Source organism: Parasteatoda tepidariorum, chromosome 9, assembly GCF_982258835.1.
Source record: "Parasteatoda tepidariorum strain Cologne lab strain chromosome 9, Ptep-v5.0, whole genome shotgun sequence".
Classification (NCBI taxonomy): domain Eukaryota; kingdom Metazoa; phylum Arthropoda; class Arachnida; order Araneae; family Theridiidae; genus Parasteatoda; species Parasteatoda tepidariorum.
Genome location: NC_141763.1, coordinates 18867176 through 18887246, shown reverse-complemented (window position 1 = coordinate 18887246; position 20071 = coordinate 18867176). Strand labels below are relative to the sequence as shown.

Genomic DNA, 20071 nt, shown 5'->3' with positions numbered 1-20071 from the left:
TGACGATAAGGCGACTCTAGCCCTTTATCCGTCTACCACTGAGGATATTTCACGTCATCACTGTGGTCGGTACAAGCCGGGTGCGGAATTCGTATCGACCAGCCATCGCCGGGATTTGAACCCGGCTCACCTCATTGGAAGGCGGACGTTCTACCCCAGAGCCATCACGCTCCCCAGTGGTTTTTATTGCCTCTTTCACCTGTTGTCTAAATTTTAAAATAAAAAAAAAACACAAAAAGCTTTGGAGTTATAAGAAAAATAAATATTTTAACGCCACCTATGTATGAACTTTTCTTATTATCATAATACTATTGCAACAAAGCTTCAACTCTTCGTCTTTAAAAAAGCTGCGTTTTGCTTCCAAATTTTAAACCAGATCATTCCAACAATGAGTAAACCAAAACAAAGCTAATTCGAAATTTCTTCGTCAAATTTTTTGGCAAACTGTTTCGAACAGAACTGTTCGAAAAATCCCATCCAGACTACAATTGGGAGTGGAAGATCTCGAATAATAGTAATTAGAGAGAGACATGAAATGGGACGAAGTATTGTTTTGTCAGTAATTTTTTTTTCACACGAACCAACAGAAAGTAAAAGTATAGTTCTAAGTGAGGAGGGTGGTGGAGGAATAAAATATAAAAAAATGACCTCCTAAAAGTAATGATCAACGCCCACAACACAAACGATGCGAAACAGGATGATCTGAGGTTTCACAATCGGAAAGCTCGAAATTCTGACATTCGATTCTAGACAGGTAGGCAAAATTACGGGTAAATTCTTAGTCATTTTTTGCATTTATTTTATTGGGGGAAATAAAAGTCACTGGACAGGTGGTTTGGTCATTTGCTAAATATTTGAATTAAAACAAATTTATAGCAAATTCGTAGTCTCTGGCCAAATTATTAGACGCACTATAAGACTCCATGTAAAATATTATTTATCAGGTGATACTATGCAGCTTTATTGCTTTTATGCTGCAGAAACAGGTTTGCACTTGTTTACGTTTGTGCATCAATTGTTTAACATTGTAATGCAATACGTTAAAAATAAATACAAATAAGAAGTATATGAATAATCTCCTGAATAAAAACCGATTACATGTATGTTTAATTATAAAAGTATGGCATATAAACTCGTGCAAAACATGTCATTATTATAAAACTACAGTGCGTCTAATAATTCGGTCTAATTATTATAATACAATAATGTTATACTTGATATAATAAATATTCTATATTTATATAATATATCGTCTAATTATTCCAATTGTCGTATTTTTATTATATATCGCCAAATTTAACTAATTGATACACGAAAGTAAACAAGTACAAACCGGTTTCAGTCGCGTAAATACAATAAAGCTGTATAGTATCACCTGATAATTAAGATTTTACATAGAATCTTATAGTGTGTCTAATAATTTGGCCCATTAATAATAATTTGCAGATATGCATATTTCAAATATATTATTCCATATATTACGCAAGAGTTTTAATCAGAAGATTCCAGTTGATTGAAAGTAAAGTTAAACGGAACAGGAGCCAGAAGTGATTACCCTGAGCCAAAATCAAATGACATTCGATAAAAATTTTGCATTGTCCTTTCGTAAACGTCCTGATGTAAGTTTTGCGCAGCGTTGTTTACTGAGCAACCATTCAATAGCTCTGGTTACAAAATACAGAGATAGGTCAGAATAAAAAACTACCTCAGATTTCAGAATGCGGAGCTAGCTCAGACTATATAATGCAGAGTTAGCTCAGACAACAGAATAACAGCTCGCTTAAACTATAGAATACAGAGCTAGCTCTAACAACAAAATACAGTGATATCTCAGACTGTACAATGTAGAGCTAGCTGAGACAACAGAATAACAGAGCTTGCTTAAACTATAGAACACAGAGCTAGCTCAAACAATGGAATATTGAACTAGTTGAGAGACTATATAATGCAAAGCTAGTTCAGACAACAGAATAACAGCTCGCTTAAACTATAGAATACAGAGCTAGCTCTAACAACAAAGTAAAGTGCTATCTTAGACTATATTATGCAGAGCTAGCTGAGACAACAGAATAACAGCTCGCTCTAACAAGAAAATACAGTGCTATCTCAGAATATATAATGCAGAGCTAGCTCAGACTATATAATACGGAGCTAGCTCAGACAACAGAATAACAGCTCGCTTAAACTATAGAACACAGAGCTAGCTCTAACAATGGAATACTAAACTAGCTGAGAGACTATATAATGTAAGGGTAGCAGATAAACAAAGCAACTTAGACTACAGAGCTATCTCATACAACAGAATAGAGCTAGATTAGACTACAGAAAATAGAGCTAGCTCAGAATCGACGTAAGTGAATGTGCGAGATGCTATGGGAAAGTACAAAATCTCCAACATCAAGTTACATTAGAGATGTATTATAAAATGAATCGGACGCAAAAAGGAAATGGGAAAAAATATGAATAAAACAACACTGAGATGGCTAGAGAACATTGGATTCCTAACATTCAAATTAGAAAGTCTTAGCTCATTTTTAAAAGGTAAAAATAATTTTTGTACTATAAATGAATGCATAAAAAAATCCTTCACCCTTAATTTTATAAGCCCTATATCCTGAAATACTTAACTTTTTATTGCGAGGAATACACATGTAATAATAAACCTTTCAATTGGGAGAATCATTTTCTGAAAATTAATGCAAAATTTTCTTGTAGTGCTGCAAGAATCCAATTTCTGACTTCATCAATTCAGACTCATCAGACTATTCTTTATCTTTTAATTTTAAGCATTTCAATGTATTCCAAAAAAAAATTTAATATTGAAATGTGCATTTTAGGGTAATCTAATTCTTGGGTATCATATTTATTTCATCTCAAGAAATTTTCGTATCATTTTTAGGAATGATTCTTTTTCTAAAAGTATTTTTATCCTCTTATAATATGAATTTTGTAGAGCTATGTTGATTCAAACCATTTTATATGTTGAAAAATGCAAAGCAAAATAAAAACTTTGTCTGGCCAGAAATTGCTACATTTTATTGCATGGATAGAAAAATAATAAATAAACACTACGACGAAATACTAAGTCTTATTATTGATGTATGTAGCTAAAATATTTTATGCGTAAAAAGTAAATATTTTGTTGATTTTTCTGAAATCCGCGAATGAAAAATTATTACTATTCGATAAACATTAACTGAATTTTGTACATAGTTTCCCTTTTTTTTGTATAAGCAAATGTATGTATTTCTTTTAAAATCCATAGTATTGTTTCATGTTTTGAGTTTATGCTTATACGTTTAAGGTAAGTTTATTAAATAACTTCTAATATGTAATTTATCGAAAAGCAAGTAATACGTCGTATCAAAAAATGTTCGCTACTTTTTTTTTGACGAAAATGGAATCTGTGTCGAACATTACTTTTACATCATAGAAATTTTTTTATATACACAGAAGAGCCATTACATTATGACCACCCTCCATCTATAACAATGGTCTCTCCCAGGTTTTCATGGTTTCTCGCCCAGGAACAATGTTTTCATGGGGCACATTAGGACCCATAATCCTCATAGAACAATCCCTGACGTCTGTAAGCTACTTGAACATAGTTGCAGACCAGGTTCACCCATTCATGGCAACAGTTTTTCCTGCGGGGGATGTGCTTACCAACAGGATAATGCACCATGTCATAAGGGTCGAATCGTCATGGATTGGTTCGAGGAACATTCCAGTGACTTTCAAGTCATATCTTGGCCCCCAAATTCACCTGATCTTAATCCAATAGAGCATTTGTGGTCCTATTTTGAAAACCAAATTCGTGATTCCACGCTTCTCTCTCGCAATGTGAGGGAATTGCAGGACCAGTTGGTGAGCGCTTGGTACCAGATACCTCAGACTACCTATCAGCACCTTGTGGAATCAATGCCACGGTGGATGCTTTTAGTTTTGAGGGCTAAAGGTGGTCCTACATGTTATTAGCAGGGTGGTCATAATGTAATGGCTCTTCGGTGTATATCTTACGCTTAGTTTATCAGAGATATCAATTCATAGAAATTCTGGTGACTTTCATACTAAAAATGTATTAAATTAAATTAATGGTTCATTTGTGAATAAGCATTTAAAATTTACATTTGTACTTTATTCCACAGTCAGGAAATCGTTTGTTCCTGATTTTCACCCCTTTTTGGCCCTTTTTTTAAATTCAGACGCCAAAAGAGAAAAACAATAACTAAAATGTGAAGGTGAAAGTTGAAAAAAAAAAAAAGAAGAAAGTTCAACCGTTTCATGTAAGAAGTAATTCTAAAGAGATTAAGGACATTTCCCCAGGAAGAGGTGACCGCTTGACCACCCGTGCATCTGTACAAGAATCGGTTAGAAAAAAAGAGAAAGAAAATTAAGAAATAGTTTTGTTTACATTTATTTCCTTTTGAACTTTTGGCGACAAATCATGGTTTGTGAAAAAGTGACAAATTCCAAGAGCATAACAGACAAATACACCTCCGCTTGAAAGAAAAGAACTGCTGCCTTTGAAGCAAGGCAACTCGAGATTATTTTTTGAACCAGGAAATCATAACGGTTCATTCTGTTGTTGCGGTATATGAAGACGGACAGTGTTAAGTGTTTTGTTTATAAGGAAAAAAAAACATGTTAGAACGAAAAGATATATTCTCGTCTTCAGCTCAGGCGGTTATATCGGCAAAAATAGTGCTTTCTAATATTGTATTAAGGTAACCAAAGCAAAATATATCAATGCGTAAGTGTTGGGAACACTAAAAAAGAAATAAAGAGAAACCGATTTGTAAATGTAACTTAATTTAAAAATATTTTCGTAACTAAGTTGCCAGATTACAAAATATGAAATTAAAGCGTAAATACAGAGTAGTGGGATATATTTTTAAGGTGCGTTTATACTGAAGTTGAAAAACGCATTTGATTTATCCGTTACCTCGGTGGGACCCGAAAACTGAATTTGCGTACGATAATAATATATTATACTGTATCTTTCGAAATTTATAATTATGAAAAGACGAATTGTAAAACCCCCATTTTAATTCGATGATTTTTATGGAAAATATTAACACTTATTGAATAATATTAATTATTTATTAAATATTAGAGGAGGTTGTTGGTTAGCAATAAAATTTCAAACTATTTACTTTAAAGTTTGGATCTAATTTAAACTTTTGGTTGCAGCGGAGTTGCCTGAATTGGATTTACACATGGCAAAAATATTGATCTAATGATAAACTAAAAGTTTTTTTTTTATGTGAAGATATTCTTTTATGGATTTTAATATACAATTAACTCGGTGGTTTTGTATAGAATTTAATTTCATTTGTTGGATAATCATAGTTTTAAACCAAAGTTTAGGAAAATATATCTTTTTTGGATAAATTATTATTACTACAAATTGAAGCGTAAAAAGCTAACTAACGGTCCGCAAATTATTAGGAGAAAAATAATTTATTTATAGTAATTTAATTATGAAACAAAAACATCAAAGTGATTTTTTAAAAAAAATTATAAATCTCACAAAATGAACTAATAGCACTAAATTTTAACAATAAAACCGAGAAGTTTTATTTGTTAATGTTATAACCGATTCATTTTAAGAAATTATTATTGCCTTTTCCAGTTGCATACAAATAAAAAAAAATTTTCTCACGAAATAATACAAATTTCAAAATAAAACTTTTTATAACAGGCATTTAGCAGCCAACCCAATTCTGAGTTAACGACTATCAATGTTTAACTCCGAGCCCTTTTAATTTTGAACCCAACCAAGAAGACGACAGAACTACTAGGTCAAACATTATTACAAGCTAACATACGTGGAGGATTTTTTGAAGGAACTAATTTTTTTAAATTTTATTTTATGAAACAGTCGACCCAATTTTTGGGTTTACGACTACTAATGTTCAACGCCGTAACTTCGTAATTTTGAACCAATCCAGAAGACAAGGAAACTCCTGGATCAGTATCCCCAGAGGTATTGATTTGTTATGGGAACATGGAGGACTTTGAGACTCGACGGATTTAACGTGCATCAATCACCATGAAGGAACTAATTTGCTTTACAAGGTGAGAAAGAAACCCATGAAACCTCACATGGTTATCCTGACGGCAAGGGTATTCTGGCCCATGATCTGTCTACCACCGAGGATATTTTTACCTCTGAGGCTATTGTGGTCAGTGTAAGCCGGGAGCAGAATTCGTAAAAAACTAGCCATCGCTGAGATTCGAACGTAGTTCACATCATTGGGAGGAGAATGCTTTATCCTCTGAGCCACAGTGATTCTAAATAAAACATTGAAATAAATCATGTTGAACTAGTTAGAATATTTTATTTTACATTTTATAACCGTCGTTGAACAGCCGACCCAATTTTGGGTTTGCGACTACCAATGTGCAACTCCGTAACCTTGCAATTTTGAACACAATCCAGAAGACAAGAGATCTGGATCAAGTATTGGGAGAAATATGCCTTCGTGGAGGAGTTTTTGATGGAACTTACCCGCATTTGTGCTGCATGGAGAGGAAAACCTACCACGGTTAGACTGACAGAAAGGAGACTCTAACCCATGATCAGCCTACCACTGAGGATATTTCACATCAACACTGTGGTCGGTGGGAGCCGGGTGTGGAATTCGTATCAATCGGCCATTGCTGGGATTCGAACCCGGTTCACCTCATTGGGAGGCGAGCGCTCTATCTCCTGAGCCACCATTGCTCATTATTAAGAATATTTAAAAAATATATTTATTTTAACATTAAGTAAACCATAAACTTAAACTTCTCTGGTGCCCTTAAGAAATTGCCTAATAGTAGATTTTATAATAGTAGATTTTATAATAGTAGGTAAATAATAGTAGGTTATATAATAGTAGGCCATATAATTGACTCATCACTCGTCAACTATATTGAGTGTTTGCATACGCAGATATTTCCTAGCTAAAGAATTTCCTTACTATGTGAATTCTTTTTTCCACTTTGTTGTAGTTATGAAGGTATTTGGCACTTACCCTTAATAGCGGGTCAAAACAATTTGGAGTGTTTACAATAAAATTGAGTGGGTAGGTATAAAGGGTTAAAACTTGATAAAATGCTGTCAATTTCAAATTACAATATGTGAAAACACAATTGCTTCAAATAGTACTTGGCTTGGAAAATAAATCTCTATGAAGTCGCGTGTGCTCTAGCTAAATTTGATTGGAGTGCCCTTCAAAAAATTTATCTCTAACTTTGCGATACTTTAGTGTTAAATTTAAGCAAATCAGTGAAATCGTTATTTTTAAAAAAAAGAAGATTTTTTTTCCATAATTCATAACAAAATAGACAATATTTCTTTTATCATCAAATTATCATTCTTTAATATTGGAACTATAAAACTATTGGAACTTCTAATTATGGCCAGCCCCCATACTTTGATTGTCTAGAATCCAAATTCCGTTGAATAATACGTTATTTAGAGTTTATTTTCTGTTGATTTTGTAGCTCAAAATATAGCCTGCACAATTTAATTAGCATAATTAATGTAAGATCCTCGTTCGATTAAAACGTGCACCTTAGTACGCGAAAATCCGACCATTCTTGTTAAAATTGTTTAGGTGTTCCGCTTTATGAATATTGACATCATGTCTGTTATTTTAAATAATTATGACATAACATAACACGAAGCTATAAACTTCGAATTAATGAATGCGTTTCTCTACATTTTCTGTAACAAATTGTACCATGATGCTTCTCTGAAAACAATAACACATTTCTTCTTGACTGCAAGATATCATCTAAGATAGTAACTTTATCCGTGATGTATTAATTGTATTGCAAATCGTCACGAACATCAATACTTAGGAATGGCCATCAAGTTATCTAAAGAACTTCCGAAATACTTAATTCTATGAACAGAATTTAAAGGAACTTCGCCTCAGAAAGTTTGGTACACCTAAAATTGTTTTACAACGCCATTAAACTTATTCTGCTTCCTAGGCAATCTAGAAATTACTTCACTTCGAAAGCAAGCGTGAGCTCTTTTTATCGTTTTCTCTTAGCGTTACTAATGTTCTGTTCCCATCTGTTGCTACAGGATTAATATGATTTTTAACTCTAAAGTCTAACGCCATTTTGAGAAAATATAAAAAAGAACTGACTCCAGCGATTGATCTTCTATGTTAAACAATTAGTCTGACAAAATGGCGAATCCATCGCTTACTTTCGACTAAATTAATAAAAAAAAGGGGAAAAAATTCAAAGTCGTTTGAAGTTCTACGTAAGTTTAAAAAAATTAAAACCAATTCTGGAGATTACTCATCTTTGTTAAAGAATTAGCCCTGACAAAATGGCAAATCCGTCTCTTACGTTCGACTAAACAAGTAAAAAATGAGTAGAAAAGAACATTCGAACAATTACTTCGTTTTCGTTTGAGGTTCTACGTGAAAGCGTCGTGCCGCCACAATTAACATGCAACGGTAATGTGCCACAAGGTGCTCGCGTGTCACAAGTTCAGCCACCTCGAATTTTGAACTTTCTAAGGTGTCAGACATCCTGAAGACTTCATAACAAGAACCCATGACCTTCGAATCGAACAAAAAGAAATAGTATTTTTGATAAAACTCTGATGAGATCATAAAAGTCGATGGGTTTGCAGTCGTTTGGCATAATGAAGAAGGGGTGCAAAGGCCTTGGATTTCGAGTCAAAATCCGAAGACATTTATTAATATTTCTTTTATTCGATCGGAGGTAGACAATAAAAACAGAATTACGTAAGGCTTGCAGATGCAATGTTGTGTAAGTTATTATTAAAAAGCTATTAAATAATAAAGAAAATTATAAAATATGCATTCAATGCAAATAAGTGTTGCATAACTGGAAAACTCGGTAGAACAATATGTTATAATATTTTAGAAAACAATAGGGCGAGAGTTTGGCACCCCATAGGGTGTACTACAAAGTCAGGTTCGAATCCGCATCTAGCTTGCACCCATCACAGTGCTGACATGAAATATCCTCAGTGGAAGACGGATCATGGGTTAGAGTCCTCTCGCCGTCAGGCTAACCATGTGAGGTTTTCGTGGTTTTCCTCTACATGTAGCGCAAATACGGGTGAGTTCCATCAAAAAGTCCTCCACGAAGGCAAATTTCTCCCAGTACTAGATCCAGAAGTTCTCTTGTCTTCTGGATTGGGTTCAAAATTACAAGGTTACGGAGTTGAACATTAGTAGTCGTAAATCCAAAAATTGGGTCGACTGTTCAATGACGGTTATTAAATAAAATAAAATATTTGTGAAGATAAATTTTAGTCAATTTGAAAGTTATTTATACCTCCGGAATTAATCTAGAATTTAATTTGGAGGGGGGAGGGGTCAAAAACGTTATTCTCCATTTTCTTTTAACAGCTTTAAATTTTTCTTAAAATTAGAATTCTAAATTTTGTTTCATATGGAATTGAACATAAGATAATTTGAACGCATTATTTTTTAATAATCAATTTTATTTATTTTGAATTTTTTTTTTTTTGCATTTTGGATCGTTGATAAATAGCTAGAACATGAGGGCTGTTGGGGGAGGGTGGCTGAGGGTATATGTCCCCCTCAATAATTAAAAATTTCTTTAGGTCCCCCTCATAATTTCAGCCAAATAATGAACATTTTCATAAATCATCATCGATTTAAATTTACCAAAGTTAAAAACAAGAAAGAGATAATTATAATTAATATTTTTGCTGACATTTAACAGATATAAGAAATATTTTTCTTTATGTTTGATTGTGTAATTTATTTTCTCCTTTCTCAACAATTGGACGCCTGCGACGCCCATGAGCTAGGGTGGGTGGATTCAACTTTTCTATTAGCCTATGCATAATCTGATGCATAGTCTTTTTTATGGAGGATGTGACACGACATAAAATTGAACTGTTTCCTTACAAAAGCATGTAAAATAAAAATGGGAGAGATTTTAACCGACTAAGCTAGCAATCTATATAAATAAATAATAATAATTATTATATTTGAGTTGCTAGGCAGTTCAACAAAATTTATAATAATAATATTATACATAGCTAATTATAAATATAATATAATAAAATAAAAATTATAATATCATGTAGATTAAATATTTTAATATTACCTATTGAATTTTAAAAATTACCAAACAAATGACAATAATTAGTAATTTTCTCTATTAATTATTTGCATTACATTTGAGTTGCCAGATAGTTCCATAAAACTCATTACAATATTATAAATTGCTAATTTTAAATTTAATACATATGTTTTAATACTATAGAATAAACATGTTAATATTATACATGAAATATTTCATTTTTGTCTATTACACATTAAAATGATATTTTATATTAAATATTATAAATTACCAAACAAATTATAACAATCAATAATTGCCATTACTATTTGTTATCTTTTTGATTGAGAAATAAGTATGCTCAATAAAACTTCTTGCAAATTGATAATAAATTACCAAATAACACCATCATATTTGAATTGCAATTGCCAGATAGTTACCAATTAAATTAGAAATAGCTAATGTAAATGTAACATACTAACTATTATCATGAACATCAAATATTTATATATTATCTATTTATGATTATAATAACATTATTATTAAATGTTTTAACAAAATCTGTCAAATGTTATAAAATTATCTATTAAATATAATAGATTAAATTTTATAACTAAGCAAAAAATGGCAATAATTAGTAATTGTAATTACTAATTGTCATTTTGTTAGGTTGGTCATCTGCTTCGTTGCAACTTTAAGCAACATTATTATTAAATGTTTTAACAATAGTCAAATGTTATAAAATTATCTATTAAATATAATATGTTAAATATAATATATTAAATATTATAAATAGCCGAAAAAGGGCAATAATAAAGGACAATAATTATAACTATAGTAATCGTAATTACTAATGGTCATTTTGTTGGGTTAGTTATCTGCTCCGTTGCAACTTTGAAGCGATCAAACGTATCAAATCACTCACCTTCATTTCATCAACGAATAATTCCGAACGTTAACGGAAGTTGTCGCCCCTAGTTATTCCACAGCAGAACATTCCAAACCTCAGTGATTTCGAAGGTGGGATGAAAGCTGAATCGTCTGCAAGGTCAAACAGATGCTCTACTCCACCTTCACCAAACAAACGACGTTACATTCACGTTTCATCCAGGTCACAAGAGTGATCCCAACAACGAGAAGACGACACACAGTCATTTTCTTCCGGGAGATATCCACTGCCCCACTTGCAAGAATCGAATGTTTTTTAACCTCGATTGCAATTTTCGATTTCGATCCGTAATCGACAGGGGCTTTTGGTAGAGGAGAAAACATGTATAAAGCATCCCGCTGTGGTGGCAGCAGAAAAAGTGGTGCGTCACTGGATCTGTTTAAGTCATCGAACGAAAACTTTCGCGAACTGTTCACGGAACTAACACCCCTTGTTGATCCCTTTCGTGTCCTTACATGAGGAAAACTCATAAAATAGTATTAATTAAGTATGACCTAATTATTATTATTTTTTTTTTGTGTTGTCATTTCAACAGTTTTTCAGTTTAGATGGGTGTGAACGAAGGGACATTAAATATGCTTTTAATCATATTTATTTATTATAAATATGCTTTTAATCATATTTATTTAATTTTCACAAATAAACTAACGATTGATATAGCGAAAAATGCTTTTCGAAAAATTTGTAAAATACATAAATATGAAGAACGCTTACACACATAACTCATCAATAGTTAAGCACATAATCCCGTTTTTTTAGGCCCTTATCTCTTAAGTGCCATGATGGGATAGCTAAAAATTTTTGACCCCTTTCTGACGATATGGATAATGCTTGAGCTGGTACCTCTCTCTTCAAACTTCCTCGCCACAACCAATCAAAGCACTCTCAGTCACTGACAGATTTAAAGTACTTGATCATAACAGATTTCGCTTCATATATAGTTTGTCTATGGTAAGAACTCCCCCATCACATTCATACTAGGGCTAACACAATAGACCGAGGAAAAATATTCCCTTTCTCTCGCCGATCCAAGCCAAAATCTGCCCTAAACAGTGAACCCACACCCCTACTTGAAATAGTTATACCTTGTTACCATAGTCACCGCCACGGGTCCAGACGAATGGATAGGGGAGTTCTTACTTTAGACAAACTATACACGCTTGTTGTTTAATCAGTTTCAGGAATGAACTCGCAGCCACAGCTCTTCACCAGCGGAGAGAGTGACGCCTTTACAGACTGCACTATTGGAGTATTTCGTATGATACATGCATGGAAATATTTAAATTACATAATCATAATATATTAAAAAATGCATAACCATAATATGTAAAGCCAATGCATCGAAATATATAAGCTACATTACATCGAACTTTTTAAAATACATAATTGTTATAAGATAGGTACTTTATTTACGTCGCACTAGAGCTGCACTATGGGCTATTGGCGACGGTCTGGGAAACATCCCTGAGGATGATCCGAAGACATGCCATCGCAATTTTGATCCTCTGCGGAGGGGATGGCTCCCCTGCTTTGGTAGCCCTGCTAGCGAAATCGAGCACTTTACGGTAGAATAGTTTAGCGAGGACCGATACCACGTACCCTCTGTCCCTAAGCAGGCTGATCAAAGTGGTCACCCACCCGCTTACTGACGGCAGCCGGTGATGCTTGACTTCAGTGTTCGACTGGAAGCCGTGTCTTTACGGGACTAATTGTTATAAGTAAAATAAATGCATTGAACTATGTAAAATACACTGCATCAAGCTGCGTAAAATACATTATTGTAATATGTAAAACAAATCGTTTTGAACTGTGTAAAATGCATAACAGGATCCCAATCGGGATGGAAGAGATATAGCGGAATGTTATTCTAGAATTTCCCTGGATTTTTTTCCTGCCAAAATTATACCTATATACAATTTTGAAATTAAAATTTTCAGATAGATAATTTAATAATATACATTTGTATTACCCCCCCCCCGATTTTTACTGTATTTTTGAGCAGTCTATGCTAAAAGAGTGTTTCATCTTCATTTTAATCGGTTTACGATTCTTAAGCTTTTTAAAAAATTCACGAATGAGAACACACACGAGAATTTTCCTTCAATGAAAAATATTAAAATTATAAATAATTCTCTATTTTTGCATAGTCCGAACTACTGAGACGTACTAATAAAAAATAGACTATATTTTGCATAGTCTGTTATTTTTTATGAATCCAGACAATGCAGTTTGTCTGTAACTTTTCAAAAACTTATATTACAAATCCTTCTAATATTTGTAAATGACTTCATATAAAAAAATTTTTTGTTGCCATTTTCTTAATTAGCAGAGAGAGCGCTAAATAAAGATGAGACGAAACTTAATCTTAAGGTAATGAATATCTGTTACGATTTCTATATAAAAATAACATACTATTCACTAAAACGCGTTACTTTTTTGGCCATAACAGTCTTAATCTTTCATGAAGTTAAAAAAGAATAACAAGGAGGAAGAAGCTATCTATTTCTTCCTTCATTACTTAAAAGAATATGTTCTAAAACGTAGAATCGTAAGGGTTGGTAAATCATCTTCCGTAAAGAGTTCATAATAAGATTAAACTAATGCCGAGACACTTGATTCGAGTTGTATAATGTTCCATTTCATAAGCATATTATCTTTCCGGGATAGTGACAACGTCAATTCCTCTCAAGAAATGTAAACAAAACGTGGATGGGACAATCAAGATGTAATAGAACAATTACAGTGTGGGCGTACGTATGCCGCAATATCCATAGGCGACTAACAAGATAGGAAAGTGTTTCCGAAAGTCTTTGTTAAAACGAATCATTTTGATCAGATAGTGACAGAGGATACGAAGGGAGATATTCGAAATGGTGTCGTCAAACGGAATTGGAGCGGGCTTCCCTTTACAGAGGTCAGATTAACCCCGTAGAAGTTCAAATACGGGCGCACGTGACCTTTGGAGTAAAAGTGATGGAGTCATTTCATGATGCGAATTCCGATGACGATTTAGCCGCAATTTTGTAATCGATTAAAATAAACAACAATGCCTGGTTGATATTTTCACATGAAGCTGTTGTAATATGTTAAGCTCAACTAATAATGTACTACAAACATTTTTTTTCCACGGCCGGCACTGAATTTCCGTTCTTCACCTCGGAAGATGCCGGAAGTGTTGCTCATTTGACGTTACCCAGTGGGCACCTGTGAACCTAAGTCACGGAGGCGAGCAACATTACCCACGCCACACTGCCACAGATACCCGTTTATGGGGTGGGCCACATTCACACATCACACAATAGAGAATAACATACAAATGGAAACATCCATGCCTCCGTAGCCTTGCAATTTTGAATCTAATTCAGAAGACAAGGGAACTTCTGGACCAAGTATTGGGAGAAATTCGCCTTCGTGGAGGACTTTTGATAGAACTAACCGCATTTGCGTTACATGGAAAGAAAAACCTCTCATGGCTAGCCTGATGGCAAGGGGTTTCTAACCCATGATCCGTCTACCACTGAGGATATTTTACGTGAGCACTGCGGTCGGTGCAAGCCAAGTGCGGAATTCGTATCTATCAGCCATTGCTAGGATTCGAACCCGGTTCAACTCATTGAAAGGCGAACGCCTGAGCCATCACGACTGAAAAAAGACGTCCTATGTCGTAGCTGAACTAGACATGAATCTTGGCCTACCATTATCTTCCGGAGAAAAGGGTTTGTTTGTGGAACTAAGGATTGAGCTCAGGGATTGAGCTATGGATTAGAACTAAGGATCAGAACTAAGGATTGAGGTCACGATTTAACCAATCTTAACTTCTAAAAATAATATCTCAGCTAAAAACACCACGACAATGCCACCGAACCGTTGGTTACCGATGCAAGTTATTACTAATTTAGACCTACAGCTACTTTCATTTCCGTGTCATATCGCATTTGAAGAAACACCGCTCCACGATATCAATTTACAGAAATATAAAAAGATAATGTACAATTTGGAATCTAATAATTCTGAGAAAAAGTAAACTGCAAGTTTCAAGAAACAACTCAAACAAAACTTTAAAGCATTTTTATCGCAATTTGCAACATTTATTTAGCTCAACATTTTTATTGAAATTATTTTGAAATTTTTTTTGCTTCCTTGAACATATAAAATTCGAAGATTAACCTTTCAATAAGATCCTCCTGAAGCAAACACTGCTAAAAAAAACTCAGGAATGGTGCAAGGCACATTTTAAGACATTTTTTATAGCGTAAGAATGAACAGTTAATTTACCAGGTTTGAATCCAATGGATTTTTCCATTTGGTTCTTCTTGGAGACAAGGTTCTGTCTTAAACCTCAAAAGATCTTTTGCATTCTGAAAAGAAATTGAACAAGGTATTGGACATACCTTGCTCAATTTCTGCTATGTGGGCCCATAGCTTTGTATTCAACATTTCGCATCTGCTGCATTTATTTCGCAGACAAGTTGGTACCAATCGATCTGAGATTGGGTAAACTTTAACCCTTTCCGGACCATGATCACATATACGTGATCGCGCAATTGTGACTTTAGCAGCCCAAGATCAAAATCGCACGGACGTAATCTCAATACGATATTCTCGTATTAGTACATACATTATTGGAATATGGGGGTCTGGGGAAGTTCTCATTCTGACGTTCCTTAAACCGCTTCGTGGATCGAAACTTGTAGAACGCAATGACAGCTTTGGTGCCTTATGTACCCTTGCTGGTAATGACAGTAGATGTGGAGAAAAAAAACTAGTTTTCAAAAACATATAAATATTATCAACTCTATTTTAAACGTAAATACAGGTCTTTTACTGAATTAACGCTCCTTTTTAAAAATGAAGTATCAATTTAGGGCGATAACAATTTCGATTACATTAAAAAGGGGCAAATAGGTTTCTATTTCTGTCTCTACATATCTCTAAAGAATTGTTTTCAAATAAAGCGGAAACTGTTCTAAAAACTTGTCGTCCACTAAATGTTGGCAGGATGGAGGCGTTTCCACAATCCTTTTGTGGAATTGCAAAATCCCACACCCATATTATTTCCATGACGCAATGCTCGACATTTTGCATTTCCCGTATTTGGACCAAAAGAGTTAGGTGCTGACATCGAATTCTTTATCTATTAAAATTAAATTACTGATTCACAGGTTTTTTTTTATGTAATTATTATTTTTTAAAGTATATTGGCCATAATTTATTGAGGCAATTATCTTCAAATACATGAAGTTGTACTGGAAATTTAAAAAAAATTAATGAAAGCTAATTTTGAAATGTTATTGCACCAAAAACAAGCTTACGATATGAATTCTCAATCACAGGGCCGGACATTCTATTATGCAAGTGGCTGGGGGTGCAAGAGGAAAAGGGGGGGGGGAATTCATAATTTATAATTTATTTTCAGACATCGAAAATAATGCTTTTAACATTTCACTCTCTGAAATATACAAGTACAAAAAAAATTTTTCTTTTTTAATTAACTGATATTTTTTATTAATTAATATTCATTAAAATAGATAATAAATGTAAAAGCATGGTTCAATTAATAATGCAGTTGCCATTTTTATTTGACGTTAGGAACGAAATTTTCTAATATGTATATATATATATATATATATATATATACATATATATACATGAAAAAAGTATAATACATAATCGGTATCTTGAACTATCGATCGACATCATAAAATACTGTGCGAATTTGATGCAACCTAAAGAATGTTGCAACATCTTCTCTAGAGGATAATATCCGGAAATATTCAATTACATATGTACCGGAACTAACGAGTTTCTTTACATTTTTCTTCCAATTTTTTAGTACTCATTTTTTGTATGATCAAAGTGGCATCTACTCCCGCCATCTTGGATTTCAAATTGAATGCTTATTTGCGTTTTTATGATATTTTTTTTTGTACTGATTTTGATGATACAGTATTATTACGCAGCACAATATCTTTTAAAAAAAAGTGGAAAATAAAGGGTAAACGATAATTTTTAGAACTTATATGGATTTATTCTTTAAAACTGTAAAGCAATAAAATTATGCTATTTGTCGTTTTGAGTAAGTAATTTAAAACAATACTTTTTAAATTTTTATATTTTTAAAATTAACTTTTATTACAGTTTAAACTGATAACTGCACAAAAACAAAGGTATTTATAAGAAATCTGAAAACAGGCAAGTGTTTATTGGTTAACTTTCTTTCCAACTGCTAATTACAGAATTGTATTGCTATAATCTTTTCAGAAAAAAATAATCGAGAATCTAAATTACCGAACCCTATGTATAGATATCAATTTGTAATCGGATTGCGGCCTTGAATTTTACAGGCATTGAATAAGATATTGCCTGATAAAGTAAATGCCCGCACAGTTTACCTGCCAAAATTAAATAAGGAGGATTAGAAGCATATTTAGAATTTTTTCTCTGCGTCTCACCTGTTGAGTTCAGTCGAGAGAAGAAAGGCCTCTTAGGCATTTCCTGACAACTGAAAATTATTTTATGCAATTTATATATTTATAATCTGGTCGAAATATATCTTTAGAACGAAATAATTCTTTTAAGGACACAGAACGGAATTTCCGAAATTGAGCCGAAAGTATATAATTTACTGCCCCAAGTAATTCTAGAATTATTGTTTTACGGACAATTGTACAAAATAAGTGCATTTATATAAACGTAAGAAAAACACTGATGAAATGGTGTTGCCACAAGTAACTCCAAAATTATTGTTTTTTGGACAATTTTATAAAACTGGTGTTCTTACAGTAAGAAAATATTGATGAAGCGGAAATAGGCTGGAAATAATTACGTTGTTTGTCTGAAATATAATTCTAAAAAAAATATTTACGCTCCATCTGCTAATGTATCAAAACAGTCAACGGTCCTAATTAATAAAAACACGCACTCTTACTTGGAAAATAGAAAGAGGCGTTTATTGGAGTTTGTTTTATAGAACTATTTTAGACTGTTTAGAATCTAGTCTCGGGCTAATTGCTTATCAGTGGTTTCACACGAGAAGAACACAGATACAAATGGAATACAAAACAGCTCTTTTAGTATTCAAAAAAAATTTCCACAAAAGAATTTCTAAAACGATATTTTTTTTCTTTCTTTCTAGGTCATTATCACTTTGACAAGTTAAATGCTCTTTGATCTTAGGATGAGCAAAATGAGAAAAGTATTTACGATTTTTCTTTTTACCTCACAAAGGCTAAGCAAGTAGCTCACAGCACAATGGATCGTAATTGTAAGTATATAAAGTTAAGTTCTCCTTAAGCAACAAAACAATAACTTTTCCATCGGTTTTTACGTTTTGGTTTGTCGCTCGTTAATCAAATATCGTCTGATAAACCAGATCGTGAGTAAGTCGAGACAGTATTTTTAATTATCGTTTGAAAAGAACCAGCCTTTAAGCTTTCTTTGTTTGCCAAATGTTCATTATCTGTTGCCAAACAAATACAAAATGAAAAGAATTGTGTATTTTTTAAGATGTAAAAATTGTTAACGATTAACAATGTATGATTATAATTCGCAAATAAGATTGTGAGAAAATGTTAAATCAAGGCCAGATCAAGATATTAATTCTATCTATAACAAATTAGTCAAAACTGATAACTCGTAGAGTCACGTTGCAATGTAGAGTCACGTATTTTCTTTTAGACATTCAATTCCAGTTAAACGTATTTTAAAGAGATGTTTAAAGAAAAAAAAACTGCTAATTGAAAGTTTTTCTAAAAATCTTAATTTTTGTTTCGTTGAATGGCTGAACTTTTATTTTAACTACACTGCAAATTAAAAGACGTAAAGAGCTATAGCATACTCCCGATATCTCAAAGTTGAATGGACGTTAAAAAAATAGCGAGATAGCGAGTTTTTGAGATAAAAAATTCAGAACTAAATATGTTCTAAAAGAAAGTAGAACAATATATTCTAAAATATTATTCTAAAAATTAGAATCATGAAACATGAAAATTATTACTAATCAACATGTATGTAATGATAGTTGACTGTAAGTCTAAATGCAACAATGAAAATTTTATTTTTAAAAGTCAGTCGAATATAATTATGCATTACATAGAAAAGAATTGGTATACAATTAGCTTACATTGTGATTTTACAAACAAACAAAATTTCTATTTCGAAAGAAATTTGACGAAACAAGGCTTTGAGAAGAAACTCTTCGACACAAGAATTCAAATTAACATTAGGTAAATATATAATACCAAGGGGGGAAATAATAACAAGGTTTTAGTGACAAGGTTTTAGTGACATGAAACATAACAAGGTTTTAGTGACATCGAGAGTATACTGTATTTTGAATGAAATTAAAAAGATTAAAAACTTTCTGTTAACTAAAATGTTATTTTTATCAGTTTATAATTATTTAGCCTAAAGTCATACAGTAATTACGAAGATAAAACGCGCACTAAAAATGTGTGCATTTCTTAACTGTTTAAAGTTGGGGAAAAATACGAGGTCATTATATAAGTTTTGCCATTTAAAATATCGAATTACAAATCTTTAAAGTTTAACAAAATTAACTAAAAATGACTGTTTAACTCCTGAAATTTTGAAATCGACTGTCAAAGTCCTGAAATATTTGGATGTCTTGGAGCCAGTTGCGCTCTTCCTTTTAATCCGACCTCGAGTACAACTTGCGTGCGAAATTTAAAAATAGAAATATTTTTAACTGTCCTCCCAAATAATTTTATTCAAATAGCGATTACGTTTTGAATTATAATCATGCTTACGGGACAAAACTTCACGTTTACTTATTTAATTTTAATTCGCTTTTTCAAAAAACAACTTTTTTCGTTAGCACGATAGATAGTTTCCTTCAATTTTCTTCCGATTAGTATAACTTGGTTGTGAATATATATATAAAAAAATACTAGTTATTAGTTTATTATGGTTATAGAATTTAATTTGGTAGTAAAATTATTAAAGAAATTTTTTCCGTAGCATTTTTAATTGTATTTATACAATTATACTTGTTCGCCCGGAAGCAGTATTCACGGGGTGAAT

The 20071-nt window shown here is 32.7% G+C and overlaps 1 protein-coding gene across 4 annotated transcripts in view; it reads right to left on the bottom strand.

Annotated features, from left to right (window-relative positions):
* LOC107439218 (uncharacterized) overlaps positions 1–20071 on the bottom strand; it is a 102806-nt gene that overhangs the window by 26331 nt on the left and 56404 nt on the right. The window contains exon 1 of one of the 4 annotated variants that reach the window (XM_016051759.4): positions 11006–11282. The exons of the other annotated variants lie outside the window; for them this stretch is intronic. The gene's annotated coding sequence lies outside the window, so the exon portion shown is untranslated. Of the gene's footprint in view, positions 1–11005; positions 11283–20071 lie in introns of those variants that run through there. 4 annotated transcript variants of the gene reach the window in all.